Here is an 11102-nt window from a genome sequence, read left to right as displayed (position 1 = left end):
GTTGCTGATGCAGAAAGCTCCATGAAGTTAGTGGAAGAAAACAACAATTTATATCTACAAGAAGCTTGTTTCTCGGTGACATGATATTTTGTTCGTTAGAACCAAGAAAAACAAATTTGTCTAAACAGAGATGTTTCTCGGTGACTAGTGGTGCTATCCTTGACCGTGCTCGTCGCGCAACAGAGTTGTGCTATACACCTATCTTAATATATGGAACATTTCAAATGGCATGTGGACAATTGTCTAAAAAAGTGTACACCTTTATACTCCACATTCCACGAGGAACAAAAAATAGTCGTAATAACATGGGATTGAATTATTAGCCTAGGTCTATCTACAGGGCTGGTAACTTAACTGGTTGTCTCACAATTGGAAATGCAGTACATGCTGACGGCCAAAGATATGTAGTCGGCATATATGCATGCACATCGACGACACAGTCGGCAACCTCGGTCGTCAGCAAAGCTTTCTATTCGTCGACGACAATCGTCGGCAAATATCAGCCGTCGGCAAAGCACCAACCTAAGTCGATGGGATCCATCGGCAAAGATAGATCGCCGGCAAAGCACGCATACACGCCAACGGTGCCCGTTGGCATATATCTGTCCGTCAGCACTGATGACCCACAAGTATAGGGGATCGTCTGTCTTCAAGGGTATTATTTCATCCAAACTTATTGATTTGACACAAGGAGAGCCAAATAATATTTATATGTCTTAGCAGTTGAGTTGTCAATTCAATCGCACCTAAGAAGCAAACTCTTGCAACAATTTACTAGTAGCACAGTGATATGATGATTTTGATAGCAAAAGTAACAATAACGTCAACGGTAACAGTAGCAGTTTTGTAACAAGTGTAACAGCAGCAATAACAATAGTAACTTAGCAAAGACAATATGAGCAAAGCGTAGGCATTGGATAAGTGATGGATATTTATGGATGCCATTCTTTATATAACCGCCAGAATTTAGAGCGATACATAACAACTCCAATTTATTAATCATATGTAGGCATATATTCCATATATAGTCATACGTGCTTGCACTTGCATGGCATATTTTGTCCTACCGTACCGTGGCAGCGGGGTCCTAATGGAAATCTAAGGGTAATTAAGGCGCTTCTTTTAATAGAGGACCAGAACAAAGCATTAACACATAGTGAATACATGAACTCCTCGAATGACAGTCATCCCAAGAGAGTATCTTAATTGTTGTCACATTGGGGACCTACGTATCCGAACAACAACAAGTGCATATAATTTGCAGATAGGATCTAGAACTCAAATATATTCATGGAAACATAATAGGTCAATATCAGAACATAGTGGATATACTACAGATCAAGCCCTAACAACTTGACTTGATTATATGACAAATATCATTCATCTCCATCACCGTCTATCAAACCTATAAAGAAATTACCCACTTTCATTGGTGAGCATCATAAAATTGTTGATGGAGAAGAATTGTTCATGATGATGGCGACGAATCCACCTCTCTGGAGCACTGAACGGACTCCAGATCATCTCTCCCACTGAAGAATAGGAGGTGGCAGTGGCTCCGCATCGTAAAACATGATGATTCTTTCCCCTTGATTTTTTCTCCGGAAAACGGAACTTATAGGACTGGAATTAGGTCAGGCGGACACACGTGGGCCCCACAAGGCAATTGGGCGCGCCTTGGACGGTAGGAGTGCTCAGGTGCCTTGTGGCTTCCTGGTGGGACCTCTCTGGCAGGTATTTGTTCCATTATTTTTTATATATACAATAAAAAATTGCTGCTAAGTTTTCATCCAATTTTGAGAACTATTTTTTTTTTGCATAAAAAATAATACCAAGTTAGTTCTGCTGAAAACATCATTAGTCCGGGTTAGTTCAATTTAAATCATGCAAACTAGAGTCCAAAACAAGAGCGAATGTGTTTGGAAAAGTAGATATATTGGAGACGTATCAGGCGCACACCCAACGTCTAATGGAAGGCTGACACTGTTACAGCTATGACGATGGCCCTCATGGTTGCCGTTGCAATAGATGTTTTTTAGACATTTTTATCTTTTATAAAAGGTTGACCCCTTATGCCGAGGACCAAGCGTTCATCATCTGGTTTTAAAAGGCGGCATGGCTGAACGGCCGTGTGGTATGGATGTGGATCAACGCCAGCCAGCGAATGTCCTTGATCAGATCATTGACTTCCCTGAAAAAATCAAGGTCTTCCTCCTCTTCTCCATGGAGTTTGATGCCTGCAAATTGGTCTTCTAGATCTGGTTTAGGCCCAAAGTAATCACTGAATTCAACTTCCTCTTCTGCAGATCTCACGTTCCCATCCCCTGAAGGAACAGCAGCCACACATCCCTTCACATCTGCCTCCACCTAGCTCACCCCAGACTTCGCCTTCTTCTCTCCAAACTAATGCTCTTCTTCGCTCCAACCCGGTCTGTTGGGAAACATTGCATGGAAAACAAAAAAAAATCTACACACACACAAGATCTATCCATGGAGATGCATAGCTACGAGAGGGGTAGAGCATCAACATACCCTTGTAGATCACTAAGCGGAAGCGTTTATCAATGCGGTTGATGTAGTCGTACACCTTCACAATCCGTTCCGATCAAGCACCGAACATACGGCACCTCCGCGTTCAGCACACGTTCAACTCGATGATGTCCTCGCCTTCTTGATCCAGGAATAGGAGCGAAGTAGTAAATGAGTTCCGGCAGCACGACAGCATGGTGACGCTGGTGGTGAAACTATTTCCGCTGGGCTTTGCCAAGCACAACGGATTTAGAGCAGAGGATGGACTAGAGGGAGGAGATTATAACCACACGGGGCTTCTAATTATGATGATTATAGGTAGCTAGGGCTAGCTCTAATTAGTCAACTAGGACCAACTAGAACTAGAAGTAGATCAACTAGAGGAGGCTCAAAAACTTGTGTTCTAGGGGCTAGCCCTGCTCCTCTATTTATATATTGAGCCCTGGAGTCGTTACTTGGGGAGAGGTCCTCCCAAAAGTCGGCTTGGAACGCAAGGAAGAGTCCTTCTCGGATTCTAGCAACGGACGCCGTGGTCCTCGGCACTTGTTATTACTCTTAATTAACATTGTAGCAATGACCCTCATTGCATCCATAACTTCTTCTGAAATACTTTTTAATTACACTTGTTAATGATGCCTGATGTAACTGTAAGTGACCGGTACATCTGCAGCACATAGAAATATATTGAATTTCTTATCTCTAACCAGGCTCGATTTATTTGAGGTTGAATAGCCGACATCTCTTTTGTTGCTAGAGTTTATTAGTTTGGGCATTTTAATTTTCGTTCGCTTGACAGGTACTAGTTTACATGAGAAGAATTTTGAAAACATTTGTATATCCCTCAGCTAAATTCTTCATTATGATGTAGCTAAATATTTTTATAGAATATTATTTGAATTTTACAACATATATGTTGTTGATTAGCTATTGCTAGTATCAAAAGGTTATCTCCTAAACACATGTAGAAATTTGCTATGCAAGTGGGCTATTTATATCAAGTTACATTTGTCCCTTCATCTGACTCTGTTACTTTCTCTTAATCATTTCTTCTTATCTGAAAAATTATCAGAATTGCCTGACTTCTTGCCTGTCTAAATATAGGTGATGCCGGTGGATGTGATGGAGCTTAAATGTTGCCTAATTGTATTGTTTGATGTGCCAAGGTGCTAAATGGTTCAACAAGGGAGGAACATCTTCAACGTTAGTTTGTTAGATTTGGAATTTTTTATGAAAATTATCTTGCTCCCAGTGTTGAGTGTGTGTCCTAGGAAATAAAAGCCAGGAACATTGAGTTCACGTATCTTGTTCATAAACTATGCGTAACCATGTATGCATCATAGGTTCTAGTATTATGTTTTTGGTGTACCTTTGGTGATTTTGTTTTCTCTGGGTGAAGGATTTGAATACATAAACCTAGGAATTCCATGCTGCCCAGGTAATGTACAAGTTGGTTTTCACAGCAATATGGTCCCAATGTGTATATGCTACTAAGTATTCCCTATGTAAACAAATATAAGGCGTTTTAGATCACTAATTTGTTTGCAGAGGGAGTGTATCTTAGTCTAGCCAAGTCTGTAATGTTGATCATCAGGAAAAAAGAAGTCTCTAGTGTAGTGGATTTCAGCTTGCAAGGCATGTCGCAAGTCTTAATTGACAGATCTTAATATTTTTTGACATAGCACACTTATTTTGCAACATACATAGTACAGACTAGGAACTATTGAGGGATGAACTAAGCGAGAAGGATTGATCAAATAAAAAATCCTGACAAGGCTACCCTACTACCCTTCACGTATCATGAGAAGTACTCGGTTCCATTTCCTGATTTAGTCAGCAAGTTTGATGTGATAGTGCACCATGATCCTTGGGTGAAACTGTCTTGTGTAGAAATGACCGTTAAACTTGTGTGTTGACTATGAGATGATCAAGTATTCTGTCAAGTGTTGACTATCAGATGATCAAGTTTAATGCCCAATTGGCAGTCTGGTGACATTCTGGTTTATTATCAATTCACAGCTGTGAATTATTGAACTAGTCTGCTGGAACTGGTGTTTTCAACAGACAAAGGATCGGCTTGTTTATTGGAACTTCGGTAGTTTAGACCCCTTGTTTTCCATGCACGAAAATTGTGAGCATACCGTTCAGTGTGATTCATCCAGTGCTTGGGTGAATCATATCCTCGTCCTTAGCTTGCTGTTCATGTTTTCTTCATCTTCTAAAAGTTGAAAGCGAGACATAGGTAGCATTCAGCTGTCCCACCCCAACAAATTACGATGCCAAAAATCTTCAATGATTTGCTCTGTTTTTACTGGTAATATACCCAGCCTTCCTAGGCAATATAGACATGAATATACGATATCTGTTACATTTTACGAGTTCATGCATGCTCACACCTTTTGCTCATAAACTATTATTAGCAACCACTTACATTCAACAGAGGGGTGTTCTGAAACCTGCTCTCTGTTTAATCTTGAGTAGTTGCAGGGCACTCAATAACAACTAGCACTAGCTTTTGCATATTCCATTCTTTTATTTTTGCTTGTTTCAGGAAAAGGAAAAACTGTCCTAGCTTCACGACACAAAAGAAAAGCAAATTTCTTTCCCCAGTTCAATACCACTGCTCCGATATGGTTTCTAGCTCTTGCTCATGGCCATGGTGGAACTTAAACCTCTGTTTTGTGATCGTATCGCGGGTACATTCAAGTTCAGTGACAAGAGCAAAAAAACTTACTTAAGTACAGTGATAATGGATTTTACTCTTGTGAATTCATCACACAACTTGACCTTAACAGTGTACATCCGCTGCAGCTTTGCAAGAAACTGGTCAGATCAGAGAGACAGACTGAATACCGTTCTAAGTAAGCACAACTCATGCCTGTTTCCAAGCTCGCAGCAAAATGAACCATCGTACGAACTCAACAGATTACCGTGAGAAGATAAATGATAAATTGTCTAAACTACACCATCATCAACACTGCACATGTTACTAATGGCGTCGTGGTTGGTGAATCACAGACGCGTCATTAGTCTGTTATTCTTGCCTTCGTCTTGTTCTACCTGTCATGGAAAAGGCGAGAAATAAATTATACTCCAGCAGCAGAATTATGCTGCTAATTCAGAGTTAACCTACGGAACAATGAAATCATTTTCAAAAGAAGAAAAGCTGATATTATGTATGCCCCAAATGCACGCTTTGGGGAAACTTCTCCAATGAGGAAAAACTCGTCCAAAGAACTATCAACAATGTAGATAAAGAAGCAAGGTGTAATACTAATTCCCCACCACTATTTGTAGGACACCAAATATGTGACAAAAGAATAAGGTGTGTTTGATTTTATTTATCTCTTTAGGAGACACCGTGTACCATGACATCAAGAATATTCATACATAAACAAGTGATTTACCTTGGCCATAACTTTCGTAGACCTCCACCGAATTTTTGACCTTGTATCCGAGCCTGATCTCTTGGGCTCCTTTGTAAATGGCTCATCAAAACCATCATCTGCAATCAATTCATATTTTTTTTGGAGATCAGATTTGTAGTTGGCACTACTATTATCCATACACATATATCTGCATCGCAATATTAAACCAATAGGAGTGGAATTTTCATGGCCCATAATTCAAAAATGTAAACTTCTTCATATTATCGTGAACAGCGGCCCAGCGTGGGTTGGGGCAGCGGCCCGGCGTGGTGGCAGCTCCGGCCGTGGGCTGCAGCGGCGCAGTGAGTTCCGGGTGTGGTGGCCTTTGTTGGAAATATGCCCTATATGCAATAATAAAATGGTTATTATTATATTTCTTTGTTCATGATAATAGTCTGTTATTCATGCTATAATTGTGTTACCCGGAAATCGTAATACACGTGTGAATACATAGACCACAACATGTCCCTAGTAAGCCTCTAGTTGAGTAGCTCGTTGATCAACAGATAGTCATGGTTTCGTGACTATGGGCATTAGATGTCACTGATAACGGGATCACATCATTAGGAGAATGATGCGATGGACAAGACCCAATCCTAAGCATAGCTCAAAGATCGTGTAGTTCGTTTAGCTAGAGCTTTTCCAAATGTCAAGTATCATTTCCTTAGACCATGAGATTGTGCAACTCCCGGATACCATAGGAGTGCTTTGGGTGTGCCAAACGTCACAACGTAACTGGGTGACTATAAAGGTGCACTACGGGTATCTCCGAAACTATCTGTTGGGTTGGCACGAATTGAGACTGGGATTTGTCACTCCGTATGACGGAGAGGTATCTCTGGGCCCACTCGGTAATGCATCATCATAATGAGCTCAATGTGACCAAGTGTCTGGTCACGGGATCATGCATTACAGTACGAGTAAAGTGACTTGCCGGTAATAAGATTAAACGAGGTACCATGAAGTCTTCGGTGACTTTAGCAGTAGCGCGTCCAGTTCCCACCCAGCAGCAGCGAGTTTTGAAGAAAAACGCTACTACTAAGTACTTTAGCAGTAGCGCGTCCGGAAATATGGCGCTACTACTATATCTAGCCCGGTGGCAACGGCGTGGCAATTATAGTAGTAGCGCTTGTTTTACCTAGAGCGCTACTGCTACCTTGCTATTAGTAGCGCGGTTTCCTATAGCCCGCTACTACTAATTAGCAGTAGCGTTTGTTTTTAAACCACGCTGCTGGTAAGATTCTATGTATAAGGTTTTCCCTAGTAGTGTACGGGCCCACTTGGTAGCTCTGTCTACCTCTAGATCATCGTCCACTATGATAGTACCCGCCGCACTCGGCTCAGCCTCGGGCACCGCCGTAGTTGCCAAGGCCGTCACTGCTGCCATGACCTGACCGGACAATGCTGGCGGCTGTAAGGAAGCAGCCCCCTCAGAAGAACCCACCGTCTCTGCAACCTCAGAAACGGTAGCGGTAATCGGCGGAGGCTGACGATGGCGGTTCCTGCCTCCGCGGCCACCGCGATGGCCTCAGAACCCACCTCTCTGCCTATAATCCGGGCCAGATGTCCCCTCAACAAAACCACCCGGAGGACCATAGAATGGCCGATCCGTCGACCAATCACTTTGCCAAGCGTAACCGCGCCCGCCGCCCGCCACCGACAAGCCTCGATGCTGGCCATCACCACCCCATTGTCCATCATCACCCCATTGTCCACTGGGAGGACCACGTCCGCCATGCATGGCCCCTCTACCTCGGTTCGCCGGGAAATGGTGCTGTCCACCACCGCCTCCCCTTTGCACCGGCGTCACAGCACGCGCCTCAGGCGGCTGCCCCGCATTGAGCTGCTGGGTGGGCGGCTGCTGCGCGAGCCCCGCCATGCTCTGCGGCGGAGGCGCCACTTGATGGGGCGGAGGCGCATGGCGCGGTGCCGCACCGGGTAACGGCGGCGCAGCCCTAGGTTTCGGCGGCGCGGGCTTGGGAGTAGGGCCAGCGCCTCGTCCTGCCATGGCTACTGGAGCGCGAACCCGCGCAGCTGTCCTGGGTGCTCCCCTTGGGAAATCCAGGACAGCAGTCCGACGAACCCTAGCCGCCTCCGACGAACGGCAGAAGCGCCTCACGATAGCAGAACCTTCTATCTGTTACCTTACAGATTGCTTGTTTAGCCTGAACCCTTGTCATGATAACAATAGTAATACTGGACGCTATGCATTACCTCTCCATTGTGTCCCTCGAAAATAAAATCTCTCCATGGTGTTGTTTTTATCTCATTACTGTTCCACAAGCACACCCAGGTTTTGCAACCTTATATCAGCTGCAGTAACGTGAGATTATCTTGAGCGACAACATCACCAAGCTTGGTATCCTCGGGACTATATGTATCATAGTATTGCCTTTTCTTTTGCTTTACTCAGTGGAACTGCGTACCCTTTTTTAGTACTGTTGTCTTTTGCTCCTTCCAGTTTTGGAGGTCCCTTTCTTTTCCCTGCATTCTTTCTCACTTTGAAAGCTCTACTTGGCCAATGTAATGTACACTAGTATGTGAGAAGCTTTGTAGCAAATGTTCATCACTGAGGGTAATTGAGAAAATGTCTACTCCCACTGGCTGCCATTACTTTAAAAAATGTTTTGGTTTGACAATATTGAGACAATATCGACTTGATCAGGCCCGATAACACGTTTTCCTAAGCACAAGAGTACCTATGTAATGAAAACACACTTGCATTTTTTCCTGCCACAATCTAAGTTATATCTTGTCATGATTATCTCAGTTCACCTAGGACCTGATACATGCCAGGCTAGAGGTGGAGCCGAGGAGCTCACATTCACAATAATAGCAAACCGTTTTTCTAAAGCACATCTAGATTTGTAACAAACAAGTTGTGCTCTATGTTGGTCGCCGCATTGTTGGCACCTTTCAAGACATTGACAACCTGAGACATATGATGCCTTCTCTTGCAATCACTTAGTAGACACCACATTGCAAGCTTTGTCATCTGAATTACCTCTTGCTCATGTGTTTGCATGTCATTACTGTTCTTGTCAATCAAATCTACCAACAAATCTGTCTTAATATTTTCTTCAACATGGTAATAAGATGTAGGCTCTCTTCAGATCAGGAAGTGTTGAGATTCTTTCGACCTTTTCTATAATCTGCGACGTCAACCATTCCGGAGCTAAATAGCCAGGTGTGCCTCTCATTCGTAACCACTTGGCTCATACCTCTATCAATAAGCTTGCATAGTCCAAAATCAGAAAGCTTAATGTTGAAGTTTTCAACTAAGAGGATATTTTGTGGCTTGACATCAAAATGAGCAATTCTCTTCATGCACTCCTCATGAAGGTAGTAGAGGCCCTTAGCTATGCTCATGCTAATCTTGCACCGCACCCTCCATTCTTACAGAGGAGCACTATTGTCATGTCGACAATATATCTACTTGACCAAGGATCCAATTAGCATATACTCATAAACCAAGACCCTATGGGTTTTCTCCGCACAGAAGCCAATCAGCCTAACCAGATAGATATGATGGATGCTGCCAATTGTCTGAACCTCTGCCAAAACTCCGCTTTTCCCTTGACCCTGCTCGATCCAAATGTTTTACTGCAATTGCTTCCTCACTGAGACCCTTGAAAATAGACCCAAATCCTCCTTCCCCAATCTTGTCTCTGAATTTCTCGGTTGCTAATTACAACTGTTGAAATGTGAACCTCGTTGGTGTTTTTTTTGTAGGTTTCCAAAATCTTCATCTTCCTCCTCCATCTCCTGGCGTCGGCGTGCTCTCTTTTTTGTACGGCTAAAAGGATAAAGCTCTAGTCAGTATGAAAGAGAGTACGGAAGCTAAAACCAAAATAACCAAACCTAGTGATGATACTGTTATGCCCATGGACGCAGCTACATGAGGATCTGGGGTATAAGATGTTAGATCGTTCAGGCACAGAAGACGATCTGGTAGTTGGTGCCTGTTGGACAAGTGAACGTGGTGCTAGAGCTATCATCCCTGGAGTAGTTATATGCGTCTGGGCACATCCGCACGAAGAGCAGCTGAGTAGGTGGTGGGTTTGCAACGGCTCGACTTCCCAGTGCAGTAGTACTTGCTCTGGTTGAACATTGTGCAAGGATTGTTGCAACCCCCGGGGCCTGAAACTGGCTCTGGCACTGCAAAGTGATGTTGGTTGTGCATCGTGCTCCCTTGATGCAACCTGGCCCTCCCTGGGCCGGCACCAGCAGGATGTCCATGGGCACATTGAAACCTTGGAGAAGGAATATGTCAAAAGAAATTGTAGTACTATTGAACTGGCCACTAGTGAACTCTACGAGTGTCCTCGACAGCTGGTTGGGGGCCTCGCAGGCGAGCAAGCCTTCGCAGTCGCCCGTCCGGCATGATTCGTTGCCCTTGCCATCGAATGAGCAGCGCATGCATGCCCAAATCCTCTGCCCACTAGTCGTGGCACTAGCGGGCACCTCCAGCATCCATGACTTCCCCTGATCAAGCCGCATGCCATCGCCTGGCACAACGTCCGACCACACCGTATATTAACATTGGTTGGTGATGTTTATGGTGGCTAATGTTGAAATATATATTCCCGTATCTGTCCACCAGTTCGGACTTTGGGATGAGTTGGTTGGAGCATTAATTCAATACCAAGAGGTCTTGAGTTCAAGATCTTGATGGGGAACGTACTAATAATTCAAAAATTTCCTACGCGTCACCAAGATCAATCTAGGAGATGCTAGCCACGAGAGAGAGGGAGTGCATCTACATACCCTTGAAGATCGCTAAGCGGAAGCGTTACAAAAACATAGTTGATGGAGTCGTACTTGCGGCGATTCAAACCGCGGAAGATCCGATCTAGCGCCGAACGGACGGCACCTCCATGTTCAACACACGTATAGCCCGAGGACATCTCCTCCTTCTTGATCCAGCAAGGGGAGAGGAGAAGTTGAGGGAGAGCTCCGGCAGCACGACGGCGTGGTGGTGGGCTTGTGGTTCTCCTGCAGGGCTTCACCAAGCACTACGGAGGAGGAGGAGGAGGTGTTGGAGGAGGGAGGGACTCCGCCAGGGGGAGGATGTTGCAACCCTCCCACCCTCCCTCTATTTATATGGTGAAGGGGAGAGGGGCTTGGCCCCTCTAGATCCCATCTAGA

At 44.2% G+C, this 11102-nt stretch overlaps 1 pseudogene; it reads right to left on the bottom strand.

Annotated features, from left to right (window-relative positions):
• Window positions 1-8802: 8802 nt before the first annotated feature.
• The window catches only part of LOC123067292 (PR5-like receptor kinase), a 2700-nt pseudogene continuing 400 nt past the window's right edge, over window positions 8803-11102 (bottom strand).

This window comes from Triticum aestivum, chromosome 3B (assembly GCF_018294505.1).
Source record: "Triticum aestivum cultivar Chinese Spring chromosome 3B, IWGSC CS RefSeq v2.1, whole genome shotgun sequence".
Lineage (NCBI taxonomy): Eukaryota > Viridiplantae > Streptophyta > Magnoliopsida > Poales > Poaceae > Triticum > Triticum aestivum.
This window is presented reverse-complemented; position numbering and strand designations above follow the sequence as displayed.